Source organism: Seriola aureovittata, chromosome 9 (genome assembly GCF_021018895.1).
Source record: "Seriola aureovittata isolate HTS-2021-v1 ecotype China chromosome 9, ASM2101889v1, whole genome shotgun sequence".
In the NCBI taxonomy this organism is placed as follows: domain Eukaryota; kingdom Metazoa; phylum Chordata; class Actinopteri; order Carangiformes; family Carangidae; genus Seriola; species Seriola aureovittata.
The window spans coordinates 15,426,941-15,446,976 of record NC_079372.1 but is presented as its reverse complement, the minus strand read 5'-3'; the positions used below and the strand labels follow the sequence as shown (position 1 = coordinate 15,446,976).

General features: G+C 38.8%; 1 long non-coding RNA gene across 2 annotated transcripts; it reads right to left on the bottom strand.

Annotated features, from left to right (window-relative positions):
* Positions 1–41: 41 nt before the first annotated feature.
* On the bottom strand, positions 42–12,118 carry LOC130175291 (uncharacterized). 2 transcript variants are annotated; one of them, XR_008828720.1, is made up of 3 exons: positions 9,707–12,118; positions 7,874–7,919; positions 42–2,888 (listed from the first exon to the last, which is right to left on the bottom strand). It is a non-coding gene; the product is annotated as an uncharacterized LOC130175291 (long non-coding RNA). The 2 variants fall into 2 exon arrangements; XR_008828721.1 differs by having other exon boundaries at positions 42–1,260.
* Positions 12,119–20,036: the final 7,918 nt, after the last annotated feature.

Below are 20,036 nucleotides of genomic sequence, written 5' to 3'. Positions count from 1 at the left end.
TCAACAAATATTTCAAACCTAATGTATCACACAATTCCAAATCTAGTTTCTGTAGATCATAGATCATTTTATTCATATTACAGAAGAGCCATCTCATGTACAGAATATATGTGAAGAAGCTTCTCCATACTTTACAGCCATAATGTGTCCACCTTAAAGCCTATACCTGTTAAAATTAAACTTTTGGACATGATTTATTAGTTTTTAAACGGATATTCCCTGATGTCCCAAGTATTTTAATCATGTTTTAAGAAATAAAATGTCTTTTAACACTGAAGATTAAAATGGGAACAGTATAGCTACTGTAAACACAATTGAAATACCAACTGTGGGCACAGAGACCAATCAAAAAAAGGATCCCTCTGATGTGATATTTTATATGACAGTGCCCCCTTGTGGATGTGGTACTGGGAAATTGATCAAGTTGACAGACATCAAGTGGTGGAATGTCATAAGTCACAACTACAATTACTCAAATATAGTACTTATGTTACCTGTGTACAATTTTAAAGTAGTGTTATTTAACTATTTTAATTTTATGCTACTCTGTGCTTACATCACTACATCTCAGATGCAAATATTTTACTTACCTTTTGATTACATTAGTTTTACTGTTGTGTTGCTTTATAGATGCAAACATAAGAAATGTCTCTGTCTTTAACAACAATACATTTTCCTAGTAACATTTGTGTATTTTTAGTTACTTTAAAATGCAATACTTTATGTATAGAGTATTTTTACATTGTGGTACTGTTACTTTTTTTATTCGTTTAAAATGGTAATGTGACAAGGTTTCACTCAAGTCAATGCAAAGCCAGTAACATACAGACCACAGCTTAGTTCGAGCATGCGTATGCTTAATCCTCCTCAAGGTAAGACGAGATCTGTCCTTCACTGTAACCGATTTCAAATGGTGCTAGAAACAAAAGCAGACTCTGAACACCAAAAGAAATCGGTCAACCTTGGAGAGAGGACATAGAGCTTGAGCTGTCAAAACATCACTGTAGACTGGTGGTTTTGTAGCCCGCTGAGTGGCACTTCCCAGGTGAAGTTGTTTCAATTCTCTACGTCTTACCACTTCACGGCTGCCTGTTGCTGGTCAGCGGAACACACTTCCCACCCCAAGAACACTGATTTCAAATGGTGCTAGATAGGTGACAATACTCTAAGCCACCATCTGAAACCAGCTTCCAAGGGGGGCACTCCTGACAAGAGAGTTCCTTCAAAGAGTTCCTTATGTGGCATGACACAGCCTTGAGTCTAGAAAACAGTCGAAAACAAAGTTATAATTAGTAGAAAACAGTGGAAAATTAAGTTATAAATAGAAAAAACTGTGAAATTAAGTGAGTAGAAAACTGGAAAATTAAATTATTAGAAGACTGGGAAATTAAAGTTATTAGAAAATAATGGAAAATAAAGTTATTGTTAGAAAATAGTGGAAAACAAAATTATTAGTAGAATACTGGAAAATTAAGTTATTAGTACAAAATAGTGAACAGTAATTAGTAAAATTATCTAATAATCTGAATCTCCATTATAGTGGATGTGGTATGAGCAGGAATCCCTGTGGTGGATTCAGGAAACATTTCAGTTAGAGCAACTGAAACAAAAGGATTTGAGAGAACCAAAGAGTGGCTGAGATGCAGCAGCAGATACACATGGAGCTTGATATCCTCATGTAGCCTACTGTAATTAACAAAGAGCCCAGAAAAGATACTGTGGATGTGAAGCAGTTACTGATATGGCTATAAACCTGAGGGACAGCCCAGATTTAGGAGTCTGCAACACATACAAATGTTTTGATGTTTGGAATTAATACTTTCAAGGAGGCAAAATGTGTCATGGAAGATGGGAGCAGGCATTTAAACAATTCGGGATGCTCGTAGTGAGGGCACATGCAGCATTTTCTGTGCTGGTCAACATTAAACTGGTTACTACACTTTACCTCTGATCACCTGAAACAGTAAAAGTTTAGGAATGGTACTCAGAGGCATCCACAAAGAGAAATATGTATCTGAAGGAATACTTCCACTGCATGCTCTGTTCACAGATGTGAATTATTCATTAATCAAACACCCACAATAACATGACACAAATATGCATGACATTTAATCACAACAGACTGTTAAACTGGTTCCCTCTTTCAGTTGGAAAAGTTGACTTCAATAATATCTGTGAGAGGGACAGAGGAGGGAATCTATTAGATGCATTGTGGTCTTAAATCCCAGTTCATCAGGAGGCCTTAACATTTGCAAATAGAACAATTAATTTTTTTTTTTTTTTAACAATGCCTCATTGGTCTCCATTACGCTGATTACTGAATTAGTCAAAGGCACAGTATGCTTTCAGTGATGTTGTCCGTGTCCCCCTTCTTTTTTGACAAGACTGAAATGAGGGTCCAGGGAAGCCTGGCAGCATCTTTGAGACTGGGAGATCACGAATGTAACGCAGTCTGGGATGGTTTAGACTCTCAGGCTCGTGCCCATAAAGAAGTTTGATTCACTGCTCCGGTTCAGGACGGAAAGCAGAGAGGAGGGAGGCAGGTGAAGGGAGAGCGAGAGACGGAGATGAAATGGAAAACCACTGAGAAAGCACCAGAACACACACCCCTCTCTCTCTCTCTATCTCTCTCGCTCTCTCTCTATCTCTTTCTCTCTCTGTCTCAACCTCTCTCTCTCGAACACGCCTACACGACTGATCTGATACTCAATCCAAGCTTCACGGATGTGTGAGGGGCCAAACAAGAACAGACACGAAAAAACGCTGTCACTGTATGTCTTAAACATACAGGCTCACCTGCAGCTATATACAGACGGACCTTCGATGCGTCCTCTCCTCTCTGTTGCTTGGTAGAATAGTGAGGGTGATAGAGCGTTACTCTCCAGCCACTACAAGGGAAAAGCAAGGAAGTGGCAGTCAATCGCTGGCAATGAGAGCCATGACGCAGACACGCAGCAACAATACACTGACAGGGTGGGGCAAGGACAGGTAGTGACCAGTTCACTGACTTGTTGCCAAGTACCTCAACAAAGTACAAAACTACCCAGTCATTTCTTATAACCTTTTTTTTCTCCTGCTGTTTTTACCCTTTGCAAGTAAAACAACCACTGACAGTTCATTGTATTGCTTCAAAAACCCCTGTCCCTCCAGAACACATACCTACACACAGTCTGCCTTCATTTCTTAATGTTTACAATGACAACTCCCACATATACTACTTGTATTTAAACTGATTAAAGCAGAATCAGGGAAACCTAGCCCCTGCCGCAAAACATCAGATGCGATTTACTTTTCAAAATAACAGGAAGGACAAAATAGCTTTTACAAGTCCATATTTTGTGTTATTGTTGGGGCTGTCTGCGTATGAGGGTGTGTAATGCAATGTCTGTGTGCATGTGTTTGTATGGTAGCCACAGTGACGGCTCTGATTCGAAGGTGTCTAGTTCCTTCGCCTGGCTGGCTCATCCCAACCCCGTCAATTTTCTTTTTCGGGCTGTTTGTTGCTTGTGTGCCACTGGACCTGTTGTGCAATGCTTATAAAATATTTAAAGGGACAGGAGGCCTTCAGAGAGTGGTCAGCGACATCAGGATGAAACTGTGAAGCACCCCGGGGAAACCCATAAGGGTAATACAGTATCTTCACAGTAAACAGAGAATTAGGAATTTAATACCAACAGTAAATCGCTGAGTGAGTAAACTGCAATAAAATATGCATGGTAAGCACTTTGTATTATTTTGTAGATGTGTTGAAATGTACAACTGTCAGCTACCAGAGTTAAAATACAGCTTGTTGCTAAAAAAAAAAAAACCCATAATGAATCAACTGTCTGGAGGGAAGGTGGAATAGTGTACTTCTGTGTCTGACTGTGCGTCACCTTTATGCCTTGTGTTGACGTGTAGCCTACACAGACTGGTAGATTAACTATAGTCTTAACAAGGAATGACCTCCCATAGTGGTGAGGTGACTGGGATGGTATCATCTTTCGTGCTGAGGCTAAGAACCTTCTTTGTAATCTTCTTAAAAAAAGGAAAAATAAATACGCAGCCTTAGTATACAGTTTGTTATACCATCAGCACATTTAGAAGAGAGAGTGCGAGATGGAAAGGGAGAGAGAGACGCTGACTGTAGAAGCAGGAGCTGCAATGCAGACCACGGGGCAGCCACACGCTCTTGCATCATCTCAGAAATGTGGCATCTTTTGGAAACTGGACTACCAGCCAGGAGAATGAGAAGACCCGATTTCTCCTCCAGGGATTTAAATCCTTCGTGTGGTTGCCACCCTCAACACGAACACAAAAAAGGTATCGAGAAGTGCCAGGCAGAAGATGCTGAGCAGCTCTCTCTCTTGCTGACAGTCCAGAGTGAACAGGAAGGCCTTGGTAACACTTTGTTTTACGGGTCCCAGAGTTTCCTATAATTTCTTACAAAGGAACTGATATGTTGCAGTAAAATTTACAGGAAGGATCCTGATAGTAATTTGGAATGGACTCTTGGAAAGATGGAGACTGTGTTCTGTTGGTACACTTGCATTTCATTAAGTTGATTAATTGCTGGTGCAGCCTAGAGACTGTGCACAGCAGGTCACATGCAAAAATGTGAAATTTGTCCGCAGCCAAGCATATGGAGATCAAATTAACAAACATTTACTCTGCTTTAAACTGATCCAGTCAATAAGATCTTAACATTTCTAAATAATTTTTTTTCTGGAAACAAAAACACCTCTTATAAACTTAATCCAACAAACTAAACTGAAATAATTAGTAGTCATTAGTACACATTTCATAGCTCTTTCCAGGAAACCTCCAGGGAAAATATTGGAAATTACGGTAACTGTAAAACAATGCGTTACTAAGGCCTTAGGTTTTCCCATTGCATCATAACAGGCAGGTGCAGACAGAAATGTCAGCATTAGCTAGATGATGAATGTATGATAAAAACCTCACAAATGCTATTGTCCGCTTGTAAAGATATACACTCAGAAACACAGGCAGCAATGTTCCCAATAAAATAACGCTGAAAACTTTCTGACTCATCACTTACCAGCTCTCTAAACCGAAAAGGAAACGCTTGTTACCACTTTTGTAAAATCCTCTGTTACCTTTTTAACAATTAAAAATACATCAACAGGCCCACCCATATAAACATACATGATGCTCACTAATGCAAAACCTCTGTATAAGAAAACAACGCTTCTTCACCAATCAGATGTTGAACTCCAGCTGCTTGCTACTAGGCCAATAAAGTGCTGCTGTGCAGCTTGTGGGCCCAGAGGAGCTCCTCCCATCCAATGAGAATCCAGCTTTGGCACGATGGCCTGTGATGCTGCAGCTTTAGGAAGTCCAGTGCATGTGAACTGGAGAGAGGCCAAAGCAGAGTCACTAAGAGAGCAAGGTAACTTCTCTCTCTTTCTCCCCCTCTTTTCCCCTTTCTCGGTTTCTTTCTCTTCTCTCCTTTTCTCTTTCTCTCCGTCTCTGATCCTGAGTGGTGACATTTAGCCCCATCCTTTGCTCCCTTTCTCCAGCAGATAAATACACAGATAAACAGAAGAGAGGAAGACGGAGATATACAAGCTGTGTACTCGTTGAAGAGAGGTCCAGCCCAGAAATGACTGCGTCACCATCTCTGTCTCTCCTAACTACGCAGAAACAAATGTGTCTTGGGAAGGCTTTTGCCAAATCCCAGTGGCCCTGGAGGGTGAAAACAAATCACATGACAAAAAGTGCCACTAGCCACAGACACCAAGCTGATCTGTTGTCTGATTGCAACAAACAGCTGGATCCTAACCGGTCTCTGCCTTCATACATGCCTGCCTCTCCCACCCCATGCTCACTTTTTCCATCAACTCCATCAAGAGTTAACCACAACAAGTAGGCCAGCAGTCAACAGTTCGAGCACAGATACATATATATACATATGTAGGGAGATGAAAAATAACAGTTTTTCCGCTGAATTCAACAACCAACTTATCCTGTAATTTCATTTGATGGCTGCCGTACTGCCCACCTGGCTGCGTCGGCACACACTCCCATATAATGGTGTATTAAACATATAATACTGTTTCATAATAGGTCATACGGCACCATGCATGATTGTATTCACCTATTTACACCAATGTAATCATCCGTTTTCCCTGTGGTGATGGTGGCAAAAAAAAAAAAAAGCGATGTTCGAATACCTCGATAATTCTCTGCAAAACATTCCTGACTGAGCTTCGCTGTGGTATTAAGAAACCTCCAGAATATTCTTTTGTTAACCCCTTTGTAGCACCTCTGCCCACCCAACATACACCTTACCATACTATCATAACAAGAGCTAGAGGAACTGTGTCACATCTTCAGCATCCATGTTGAAACTCCCGATACCAGCTCACAGGAACTACACGGCACACACAGACACACAGACACACACACACACACACACACACACACATATATATAGTAGCGACAGGCAGAGCAGACCAACTACCAAGGAGGAAGAGGAAGAGGAGGAGAAAGCCGAGGTTGTCCGAAACCATTGTGTCCACTTCAGGTGGAAAACTCGATGACTCTGGGCTTCTGTTATCTCAGCTTCTGTTTCTCCCAACATGAAAAAGTGACGTAGCAACTAATCCAAAATCTCTCTCTCTCTCTCTCTCTCTCTCTGACTTGCTCTCCCTCCCTCTCTGTATCTCCCTCTCTCCCTCTCTGCTTGCCTCTCAAACACACGCACTCTTTATTTTCATCTGGTTGCAACAGCAGATCTGCGATTAGACTGCTACTTCGAACTAACACATATACACACAAACAGAGCAGACCCTACACAAATGCATATGTACGTGCGCATGCACGCACAGCTACGCACAGGCGCACATGATCACGCTATTCCTCTTCCTGAGTGTGACGCAGCACTTAATTCTCTGTGCTTTTATACCACTGTTGTGGCTACACAACGCAGCTTCTTGATCAAGCTGAGCCAGAAACACACTTGCTAGCTGCCACACAAGGCCAGTCAGCACGAGCAGACTGCAGTTAAAGGGACCCTACCACCATGGCTCCCCTGTCCCCCACTCTGTGACGTTGCTCTGTCCCCATTTCCCCTATGTTCCCTTATAATTGGGTCTCTCTCCCTCTGCGCTGCCCTCCTCTCTGGCGCTCTCCTCTCTGCTCTCAGCTAGAGACACACTCTGGCTCCTCTGTCTGTGAGGCTGAGCTGACTGAGCCTCCTCGATCACCTGACAACCCACTGGTTTTAAAGGCACATCACCAGCTTATGTATCAGTTGCATAAGCACTCAGATGGTCTCCTGGCTTATAAAATACCGTCTAATGAGGGATTCCACTTATCTCTGAATCTGCACCAAAAGGGAATATTTACATGATGCTCGCGTTTAGGCTGTTGTGATACCAACATGTTGGTTGATACAGTGATTTCTAAGATAGAATCCTTTCTGCTCCTCATTCAGTATTACTACTTTTCACTTCCAGAACAGAGCTAGCATTGAAAAAACGCAAATGCGAGGTGACTGTCAAAACTCTGACACTTTACCATGAATAGGCCTACCACATTTACTTCTTCTTAGTTCTAGGTGTTTCCTACCACAGACCTCATCCAGAGGAAACAAAGAACCGTTTTATCCTCTATATCTATTCAAAATACTGTGATCTACTAAAACAAATCATGGCTCATGTAAAATGACAAGATTAAAAAACATGACTGTTAACTGATATATAATAAATACAAGTGTATTGTATTACATGTAAAACAAGAATGTAGCTGTATCTTTAAAAGGACTGTGTTCCTGCTTTATAAATAGTCTGTTTCAGTTCAGTCAAACATTAGCAGAGTTTATTTTAAGAATTTGGGCCTTTGCTGTTTCATTTGATTGTTCACGTACCTTGATCAGATGACTCTTCATTTCTTATGTAAATTGGGCAACAGAGCTGTGGGAAGATAAAATGAGAAAAACACATTTGAGAGTGCAACATCAAAAAAATAATGCCATAAAGATCAACAATGCTTTTAAAAAAAAAAAAGAGCATTGAAAATATTTCATTTGTCTTATATCACAGAAATAAGTCAAGACAAATGGATAGGATGACGCTACTGTATATGATTATTATTATTATTTATATACAAAACAAAGGGATCTAATTATACTGGGTTTTTATTATGTACAAAGTTAAAATTAAGATACTATGAGTCATTTCTCAGGATCAATGTCCATAATTAGTTTGAGGAAAGGTCAGTCCAATGAAAAATAATGTCTTAAAGGTCTGAAATATGTCAATAAGCCAATTTGTGTTAGCGTAGTTACCACTGCAATTGTGTAAACAATGTCCAGCAGGGCAATAAGAGGAACAATCTTGGTACTGTCTCTTTTATGAGCTCGTCTGTTCTCAACAAGGCTGTGCCCATTAGGTCTGTCTGCATTTCTGAAGCATAAAGTCCCCTTTATATGCTAAGCTGAAATGAAAGCTTTGTCTCGGTTAACAAAAGGTAAACAAAGCTTCTGTCTGTGTCAGCTCACCACCACATTTATTTATCACAGAGATATATAATAATGTGCGCATTCAACAAGTGCCTTCATGAATGATTCATAATTTACAAAAACCTGGGGAAATACTTCCACAGGGGACAATGTTTATTCCTAACATCATAACTGTTGGCTTGAATTCAAGTGCTGAACTGCAGTCAGCGACATTTTGAGAATATTTTCTATGCTGCAGTGCGGTCTCACTGACTGGTCAAACCTTGTAGTTTTACATAGGATAATTCAAAGGCTACCTGCACAAACCATCCCTTTATTTTGAGGCCTTAAATTTTTCCATTACCCTCATGTTACACGTCTAGATTTTCATCCAGCATTTCATGTGGCTGTAAATTTTCTTCCCTGGAGCACTTGTAGCTCGTGATGTTCTAATTCCCCACTGGAGCCAGAGGATATGGAGCCCACAGCTTTACCTTACAGGACTGAGAAAGGAGAGCATTGGTAATAGCATCAGCTTTCACCCTCGAGCTGTAAGGGGAAAGGTAAGGGATCTCAGGGATCAAAGCATGTTTGCTCTGAGCAGACTGGTAGATGCTGAGGATATTGATCTGAGGATTGAGGTCTATCTTCTCTTCAGTCTATGTGAATCCTATGCAAGATAACAACAATAACACTAACACTTTACATTTAAAATTGTATTACTTACACAATATAATGAAATAACTGACGCATTTAATGCTGAATGCTGTCATATGCTTGTACCTGTTATACTATATTCATACCTGATCATTACAGGTACAGCATTAATGATATTTCGGGAATTCCTGCTTTACGCAACATCCTACAGCCTGTAGCCTCTAAGAAGAACAGGAAGTTATAGTTTGACAGTGGTTTGTGTTTAATGCTGACAGAGACATGCTACAGCTTTAAAGACACATCCAAGCACTGGGCCTTCCTGCCTGCTATTTATGCTCCTCATCCAGTGGCGACTGTGTTAATTTTAGCCATGTCATCTATCAGCCATGCCTGTTCCACTTCCTAAACCTTAATCTCTCCCTTGGAGAGGTGCCCAGTCAGCTCCATTGATATTGTTCTTGGCTGTACTGGGAACAATGGGCATAGATCCTAAGTGCACCCACACATACATTTATACACATACAGTAAAAAAAAAAAAAAGGTACTACGTTTTTTGCATTGTTTTTATTGAAAGTAAACAGTGTGATCATTTTCTGTTATTACCTGCTTTGCAGTTCCCACTCCGAAGAATGCAAACAGGTTCTCTCTGGCATTGTCAGCTTGTGCTCCATCATCATGTACTGTATAAAGAAAAAAAAAGAAGTCTTGCAGAGTTTTACCCTCACCGAGTCCTAAAACATCCCAGGAATTATTTCATGACATGTCAAACATGCTTACACAGTGAACTGAAATATTTTCCCTCAGCTCTTCAGTTTCTGGCATCGGTGCTGGACAAATCAGACAATGACCTTTGTACAGACATAATGTGACACTTTGATGTTGAGCAACTGCAAACTATCATTTTGGTTTTATGCAAGTATGTATGTATGTATGTATGTATGTATATGACTGCTGACCTCCGGCCAAACCCTGCAATTAAATACTGCCAATATGCAGCTGGCCAACTGTTATTAAGCAACTTTTTGACAATAATTGATATAAACAACGGGATGCTGCACTGTTGTGGCATTTGTTTCTATGTGTTGTTTGCTATGAAGTGTACTGGCTCTTACCTGCCACAGAATGTTGAAGGCAATACATAATTTCCTTCTGTGAAAAGATAAATATCAACCAATTTACATTTCTAAGCTTCACTTTGTTGTTTTGTTAGATTCTCTAATATATTAATTTGCTTAGGACACATTCTATCACAACATTGGCAGCATTTTCTCCTACTGTGCTTGTCAGTCATCAGATCAATTGCAGTCAGTTTGCGGTTTTGGTGTTTATAGAGATGATTTTTTTTTTTTTTCTAAAGCACAACAGATGGATGTGCCAGTCCTTCTGTCAACAAAATAGTTAAGAATGAAAAAAAAACCTTTTCTGGCTCTCATTAAGATGTGCAAGCTGCTGTTGTACCCTCACTCAGTAGTGTTGCATCAATAAATCCCAATAAAATATCTGATTCATTCCAAGAACACTGTTTCTGTTACTTCATGTTCAGTACAAGCTGTGCAATAAGCCTGCACAAATACGCCATCCTGTGTTAAAGAAGAGTATTGCTTTTGGAGGGTTTGTTTACATCAGGAATAAAAAGTGCGTATGACATAGAAACCTCTGGATGGATGGAGCTGAGTCAAGGCGCTGGCACAGTAGGCACACGCACTTTAGGTTTACAAACAGTAAAAATTAGCTTTTAATAAGAATCAATAATATGTTTAAAAAAGATAAACTCATTGAAAGTAATATATTTCTGCAAACTGACAGTGGGAAAAAACAATCTTACATAATTTTAACTTTAGGCCTTTACATAACAAAAGATTTCTGAATTAAGTAACTAATTCTAAATTTCTTTACACATGTTTTTGTTTAAATAGTCTGTACAGCTGGAATGGGACATGACACACTGAGAATCTTCACAGACACTCACATGTGACAAAATTCAAAGTCAGTATCCTGTAAAATACATTTCCTTAAAAAGTAGCAGAAACATATAGTTTTCCTTAAGAATAATATTTTTTAACAGTGCACTACTTTGAAGTACTTCCCCCTCCTTTTTAACTTAATCAAAGTTATTCTGCCGCTTATAATTTTGTTATCACGAGCTGAAACTGTGATATCAGGGATATCCCGAGCTGAATCAAATATATTTAAGTCTTCAATCATAACCCTAACAACAAACACAATTGACATTGAACAGAAAAAACATCTACCTCATACATTAAATCATTACGCAGTACCGCATGGATGACCAGACCCCTCACTCCTGAGGTAAAAATGAAGTGCGCAACATCCTCCCGCAGCAAGCATCCAACACACCTCTCCATCCCATCCTGCTCCTCTGCCCTGCCACTGGCTCCGACGAAAAATGAGCCACAAATCCGCACAGACATGTTTTATAAGGAAACAGCTGAGAGCAAATACCTCGCTTATTTCCGGGTAACGTTGGAAGCAACGTTGGAAACTGCGCACTACACCGTAATTATAAAATCACGGTCATGCGTAATTCTTCATTGGCCTTAAATGAGAAAATACCGTTTAGCAGTCTTAAAGAAATGAAACATTAAGCAAATAAAGCATGGAAGTGATACAATTATGGAAATATTACACAGAAAAATAACAAATGAGGGACGTTACTAAAACAGCCTACCTTCCACCACAGACGCACTGTAGCCTAAATCCATATATATGATGGTATATGACTTACCGAAGCAGAAAGTGGATGTAAATAAATAGTTTTTTTGGACGGGTTGGGTGGGTGGGGGGACTTACCGACACCGCCGCTTTCGCAACACCTCCGGTCCATTTACTATCACAACTCCGTCACCGCTGCCATAATCTCCCATCAACCCTCTGGTTATTATTAAATCCAGAGTGGTCCCCAGCCCTGATGAAAAATACACAGTCCATCGACATTTTCACAGCAACAACACACTCTGGCCACGCCCACTCGCACACACCCCCGTTTCCTGATTGGACGTTGCTCCGAAATGCGTCGACAAGATCACGTGCTTTTGACGCATGTTTACAAACAGGCGTAGAGCGGGAGTCTGTTCTACAAAGCAAATCTAATAAACTATGAGGAGCCGGAGCCTAAACTCTTAGTTGATGAAACCTGAGATGAAAAACTTCGAGGTTTCGTTTTCAGAACAGCTGATCTGAGTCAGTTCAATGAACTCTAAGTACGTACGTAGTGAGTGAAAAAATAAATCGTCATCAATGGAGCTCAGATAATGCGATTCACCATGGCAATGGGTAAATAAAGAGTAGAGCAGGGGTGGGCCAGACATTGTAAACATTCAGGTCTTATGTCTTAGCCCCAATTTAATGCTATATTCAAGGTGAACTCTTGCAACAGTGAACAGAAAGAACTCTTACTCTGACCATCATGCCATACTGTCTCTTGATGTCCATAAGTGTTGGTGCTGTGTGTGTCCTTGTATGTGTGATTATGTAAGGTGTCCCTTATGATCTGTAAAGGACAATAATGATACTTTGAACTTTGAGGGGACATGCTCCCCCATTCACAGCAGCTACATGCACCACTTACTGTTATTTACTGTTGTTCACTGTTCTAATTGAGCAGTCATGGATCCACAACAAGGCCATGATATTACATTTTTTTTAGCAATATAATATAATAGCATCATAGAATAAACAACATGGAATTGTACTGTAATATTATCGAACAGTATTTTATTTGATCTACTCCTGATCCCTCTGTTGTCATTTTCTCCTCTTTTCTTCTTCGTTCACTCTCTCAGCTCGACTCATCTATCCCTGGAAATGTCCTCAACTCAGCAGGATAAGTCTTTGAAAATTGTGAATAGCTTTTCAATTTTCATTTCAATAATTTTAATTTTTTTTCCTCCCAATTTTTCTTTTTTTTTCCCCACCTTACTGGTTGGAATAATTATTTTAATTGTCTGTTTAACAATGATAATGCCTGCAACCTGGCCAACGAAAAGGTAGGCGTTAACGTTCCAGCACACGTCAGACTGTCAATCAAAATCACGTTTACTACGAGAGGTCAAAGGTCACTTCCTTCTCTCACTGTATCCTGTTTAGCCTTTGCTTTAACAGACACCGTAGAGAGGATCTTTGGCTTGAATAAGCGTTCTGGTCGAAACGTGACATATTACACAAATTATATACACTCATCTGGAATCTAACACCGGGTCGACTGTCATTCACATTTTGTACCGAATGTGAACAGAAAATGTATATAGTGTCAATTTATTTGCGCATTGAAATTCACTGAACGGCAATGTCAGCGTGTATTTGCACAGACGAATATGGCTGCCATATTTAATTTCATGGTGTGACAGTGAAATCTCTTATCGCAGCCTACCAACGTATCCGCTTTTTAAAAATGTGTCAATGTCCACTCAATACAGGCTTCATGTCCAGTTGAATGCCACGTCACCGGAACCATTATCCATTGGTCGAGGCTGCCAACGCAGTGCACGATGGCTGACTGGACTGGTATATGCACAGGGGATATAAGCAAAAAAGAAGTGGTAAGTCAGAAACATTCATTTTAATAAGAAAATGGTTGTTTTTAAACAGAATATTGGCAGTAAGCTTGACTTAGCCTGGCCTTCATTTTATAATTTGTGCCAACAAAGTATAATTTACCTAGCTAATCGCTGTATCAAAATGGGGTTAGTGAAAGGATGCTATTTTGGGCTAAGCTGTTTTTCAATGATATTTAGAAAATAGAAAACGTTATTAATTTCAAGATAAATTTGAAAAGTAACGACAGGCATTTCGCGCATGCAACCATCAAACAAACACTGGAAAAAGTAAGATGAAATATTTTAAATCAAGGCAATATATGCTTGTTCTTTTGTCCTAAAAGATATGTGTTCTTACCATGTAGTTTTTATGTTAGAGCATATCACTTAATTGTCTCAGGATTTTTTGTCCTTACCCTAATAAGATATAAATTGTTATTGAGATTTTATTACTGATTCTGAGTAACAAACACAGCTTGGAACTCGATTTACCAGAATTATAAAGCTGCTCCAAAAACTCAGGTGTCAAAAACATGAAAAACTGCTTAGCCTAAAAATAGCAACTTGTCATTGGCATTTCATTTTCATTGTGAGGTATTAGAATATATTGATCATTTAAATAATCTAATAATCTTCATTGTTGTTGTATCACTTCTGGATTGAGACTCATAACCCAAGAGGCCTCAGCACTCCTGACCTTCACCCAAGTGGCCACAGCACTCCTGACCTCCACCCAGGTGAGTGCAGCACTCCACCCAAGCTCATTATTGAACTGATCTGCAAAATTAGTGTCTACATGTCGAAATCACAAGAGTATGTCTGTCAATGCGGTGTGGGTTTAGTTTTAATGGAACTGTTCTTTAAAATCCAGCAGTCACATTAGCCAGTGAAACAAAAAATTTATTTCAAACCATGTGCATGTGTGTTTTAGCCACTGTGAGGCGAAATCGTCTGACGTCTGGGGCCACGGACCAAGAAACAGATTCCACTATCAAAAAATGGATGAGGAGAGAGGAGCGTGAAGAGAGTATGACTGGTTAATGGACTGAAACATGGCATGGACGTTCAAGAGTTGTGTGCACAGTAAAACTGCTTCATGGACTGGAACATGGCATGGACATGCAAGAGTTGTGTGCACATTACAACTGCATCATGGACTGAAACATGGCATGGATGTTCAAGAGCTTTGTTTTTTTGCCAATGGTTGACAAGTGATTAGTTTTTAGGCCTAATGTTTACTGACTGAATTTCCTCATTTAAATTATTTGTCTACACATTACTACATATGCAGTGCAGACAGGGGAGGAGATGAAGAGAAAAGTTTTGGGGGATGGAGGAAGGAGGTGAAAAGAGATGAGAAGTGGGGTGAGGGCGGGGCTGGAAGAGATGCATTTCACAGTTTTGATGTGTAAAGGGTTGATGTGAACATCAATAAATTTTTGTTCATAATACAGTTGTTGTTGAGGAATTATTCATGTGGGCCAGATATGGCAGGTGTGTGGCTTTTTTAAGGTTTACTTTAGGCTGACATCTGGAACCAGTGCTCAAATTTTCTGGTCCAAAATGTGGCCAGAATAGGGCAAGCTATGGCCTTGCAGTTGGCTGAGATATGGTTCTATCTTGGGCCATATGTGGCCTGTGTTGTGGGAACCAGATCTGGACCACTTGTGGACTGCAATTCATTGCTGTTTTTCGGCCAAGTGTCAGTGAGTTGTGTGGCTCGTCACTGGGCCAGACCAATTTTGCCATGTGGGGTGCTGCTGGCAGTAGAAGATGAAATTCTGATCAAGCAGATAAGACATTAAGTTATAGATCTATGTTTGTAACCTAATAGTCTGACCCAGTAACAGCTCCATGATATTGGTGACTTGCAGTTGAAAAAGCATCTAGTTTTAAACTGAATGAAAATTTGGTCAACAGCATTTAATAACTGTATTTCAACATATAATCAATTTAAATACACTAACAGAAATGCTGTTAAAACAAGTTCACATTATACATAGCCTATATAAGCTCACTTTTAAGCTACATTTAGTCCAGTTTTTAAATGTTAGTCTTTTTAGCATCACTACTGTCATGCTCACCCAGAATTATCACAAACTACAATATGATATCAAATCAGGAATCTTACATCAGTGCAATCAATGACACTATGAGAAATAATTATTCATAGATCATAGTCTTATATTTAAATTTATAGTGATTCATTTACGGTAAATGTTTTAGTGCAGGGGAACTGATTGGCAATCTCACAGTTGTCTTCATGTCCACAGAGTCTCTGTGTTAGTGAGACCATAGTGTATATATTTTATTCAGACCTGAGGATGTAGCAATGATGTGTAATATTTGAATGGGATCACTGTCTCTGTCCTTACACTGATGACCTTTTGATCATAAAAGAGGTAACTTTAGTAAAGAAAGGTCTTGGGTAATGAGCTATTGTATGGAAAAACGAATTCTGAGTATACATTCTTGATGCAGACGTTAATGGGCGGTACTGATGACTACTACTACCACTACTGATATGAGATTGACCAAATTTTTAACAGCATAGTTTTCACATACTACATGCTCTCACTTCCCTACCATTTCCTAATAATATGATGTACTACTTCTAAATAGGCTAATGTTTTACTTTTCTTTTGTATTATTAGATACGCTTTGTGTGAAAAAAGATTGACTTTTGAAGTGAAAAGAACATACAACCCCTGCAGACAAAAAAATATGCCTTTCTTTAAATGTTGCACTCTTACCTTTTATTTCATGAACTTCACAAAAATATAAGGGATAAAAAAAGCAATTGTGATGTGCAAATGTTTGGACACTCTTTTACTTGTAAAGTCTCAGAACTAAGTCAGCACTTTGTAACTCTCTCTTTGCCAACTATTAAGCATGTGGGAGGAAATATTCTTCTTTGGGGCTGTGTGGCAGCCAGTGGCACAGGAAACATGGCACAGTTAGAGGAAGAATGGATTTGGACTAAATATCAGCAAATTCTGGATGCAAATGTCATGCAATTGGTCACTAAAGTAAAACTAATAAAAACTTCAAGAAATGCAAACAAGCCTCATAGACCCATAGAACACTTGTAGATATGTAATGAAAGCAGGATATTTTAGTTTAACAAACTTTATTGTCCAAAATGACATCATTGCACTGAAACGGTAAACTTTACTGGGAATTAAATAAAAATAACTATAAAAATAAATAAAAAACATAAGAAAAAACTTGTATATATACATTATATATATATATTTAACTTGAATGAGATAAAGGATCAAATATACATAAAATGCTGCCTATATAACTTGACTTGACCCCAGCACTGCATTATTGCTACTTATTAATATCACTGCATATCAGAGAATATATGTGCCAATAAATATATGCTTGCTAAAAATGAATTAACTTATCTTTTCTATTCCACGACAGAACCTCTCTGCTTCTCAGACTTTATATAACATGGAACTAACTGCCAGCCACACAAATGGAAGCATATACAACCTTAAATAGTGTTAAAAAGAGTACTTTGTGACAAAGTGTAACTTGCATATGCAGTGTGATAGGTGACTCATTGAATCACGTTTTCCTGTAGCTGTATGCTTAAGCTGTATGCTTTTCACAACTCACTATTTTGGGCAGATAATGATCCATATTGTTTTACTTCCACTTTATACCGGCATATCATGTTAGTGTTCCCTGCACTCTTGTGGCCTAAAAGGTGCATAACACCCAATACTCAAACTCGAGAACAGGCTACACTTACAGGTCCAGATCAGGTTTATACTGAGGGAAAATATCACTTCAACCTACCAGTAATAAAATTGGTGTACAGAAATACACAACATCACTTAAAACAGCAATAAAAACAACAACAAAAGCAAAAACACGGACACGCCTACAGAAATCCCTCGTGAATGAAGCAAAATTGTTCTAACTCTAGCAGAAAACTGTGTCCATGAAGAACCCCATAACTGATAGAAAGAAGCTGATAGAGAACATGTTTTCAGGGCCTTTGTGCCATTTGAGTTTGTACCCTTACCCCACCACAAGACTACTAACACTGCACAACAAAAATGTGTTCAGAATGTAACTGGAAATGTGTCATCCCAAACTATTATTGCAGTTATGTATGGTGCATTTACCATATACAGTATTTATTACTTTGATTGTAGACCATTCCTCTGTTAGGTGGCAAAGTGTAAAAACTGCTAATGAGGCTATGAAGACCTGCAAGCATTTTCATACCCTATGTTGTAATACATTTTAACAGATAAAATTAGCATGGGATTAATAGTGATTATAATCACTTTATTAGAACTGTTCAGATTGTAGTTTACATAATGTGTATGGGACAAAACACAGTGTTGAAAAGACTCCCACTGGGCTGAAGATAGATAGATAGATAGATAGATAGATAGATAGATAGATAGATAGATAGATAGATAGATAGATAGATAGATAGATAGATAGATAGATAGATTTTCTAAAATTATTCAAAGTGTTTGCTTTCAGTCTCTTTTTTTGTATCTGTTTCTTTTCATTTTAACTTTCTTGGCTTTCTTTAGTTTGTCCCAGGTTTGTCCCCAGTTTGCCCCCAAGGCCACAGCAGGGGGCATCCTAACCCAATTATATCACAATCAGACTTCACTTTCTTCTGTGTGCTTCACTCTATCTATAGTTTGGATTTTTTTCAATGTCGGCTGATGTAAATCATTTGTAGAATGTTCTGTACGTGCCAATTTCCAAGTGTATACATTTTAAATGAACATTTCAGTAGAATAAGTATTTTGAGGGAGAATGTTATACCTTTTTGTTGGCCTAATAAATAAAACAATCAAATGTAGTGTTATTGTGCAATTTGTCTGCACCACTGTAGTCACATTTTGAAATTAGTATAGGATCGCTATCAATGGTATGGACTTTTACTACAGTGTACTACAGGGTGTGACGCATCTGTGGACAGTTGCATCACTGGAAAAGAGAGACAATGCTTTCCAGATTGTTTCCTACAGCAGATGTTGGTAATAGACAACGACAGCGCAGAGCAATGTGCAGGAAACCGACAGGATATCAATTTCAGTTTCCATTATTTGTTGTTAAGGTGTCTATGGAAACAAAATATTAAATTTGAGTTATTCAATTTTCATCATTTGTTCATTAGTATTTTCATTACTTTTATAATGTCATGCTGTCCCTTCATTTTCATAGTGATTTAAGCAATTTTATAGATTGTGTGTAGTGGGATACAGACCTCACAAATATAGTAAAACAAGGCCATGCATACACACACACACACGACCTGTAACTTTTTACCAGGGCTGAAAGTGTAAACAGTCATTCCACAAAAATGATTAAAAATTAAATGGCCTTTGGCTTGCCTGTCAGATGGGACAATGTAGTAACATGTAGGATTTGTCTGGTCACTCCCTCATGTGTGCACAATAGTCAGTGGGGCCCCATATTTGTCTTCCAGAGGGCCCCTCCCTTAATGTGGATCCCAGCTTTGAAACTGCATAGTACATTTCCCATGATGCATGTTTTTTTTCAAAGTATGTGAAAGTATATTAAATTTCTCCCACTGGTCATGTGCTTTGGATTTTGAGAGAAGTCTATGTGAGGGTGGATACATAACTGTTGTGTCCATGCAGGGGTGTTGCATGTGAAAAATACCCTTTCACTGCTAAATAATTTAAACAAGATGAAGTGGAGTACACTACTAAAACCTCCTGTTGTCACTTGAGACCCTCTCAAACTGTTCAAACTGTACTTGATTGGTTGGTTTATGCTTTCCTAAAACTGGTTAAACAGCTTATATTGAGTAGTGTTAATTGATTTCAAGCCAGGGTTAAATATATTATGATTATGGTCAGCATGTTATCCATTTAGGAAGTATGTCAGCTTGAAATGATTCAGATATTTATCCCTTTCTGAACCTCCGGCTTTCATCCAGTGGGTTTCAGCTAGTGGAAAATCATGCAAGTCAATTAACATTAATTGTTATGTTGTATTATATTATCTCTATATATGAATGAGTATATGTGGATGTAGCACCTTGAGACTACTCTACCATGTAGGACAGTAAGGTTGACTTTTTTATTTTATGTAAACCTAATACCATTTTCTTTTTCTACATGTGGAGATCATTATTATTATATCAGTCTATATAAATAATATATCACATGACAAGGGGCTACTTGTAATGTATTCTCACCCAACTCAGATAATAAATAATACAAGGGTGTGAGTGTTGTTTACATGTTGTTTCTACTGTCACCAAGTGGCCAAATGTTGGTTACTGCAAGTTAAAGCTATTAATGAAGAGATTTTTTGTGTGTGACATTTTTAACCCTTTCCATACTATGACATGTTTTGCC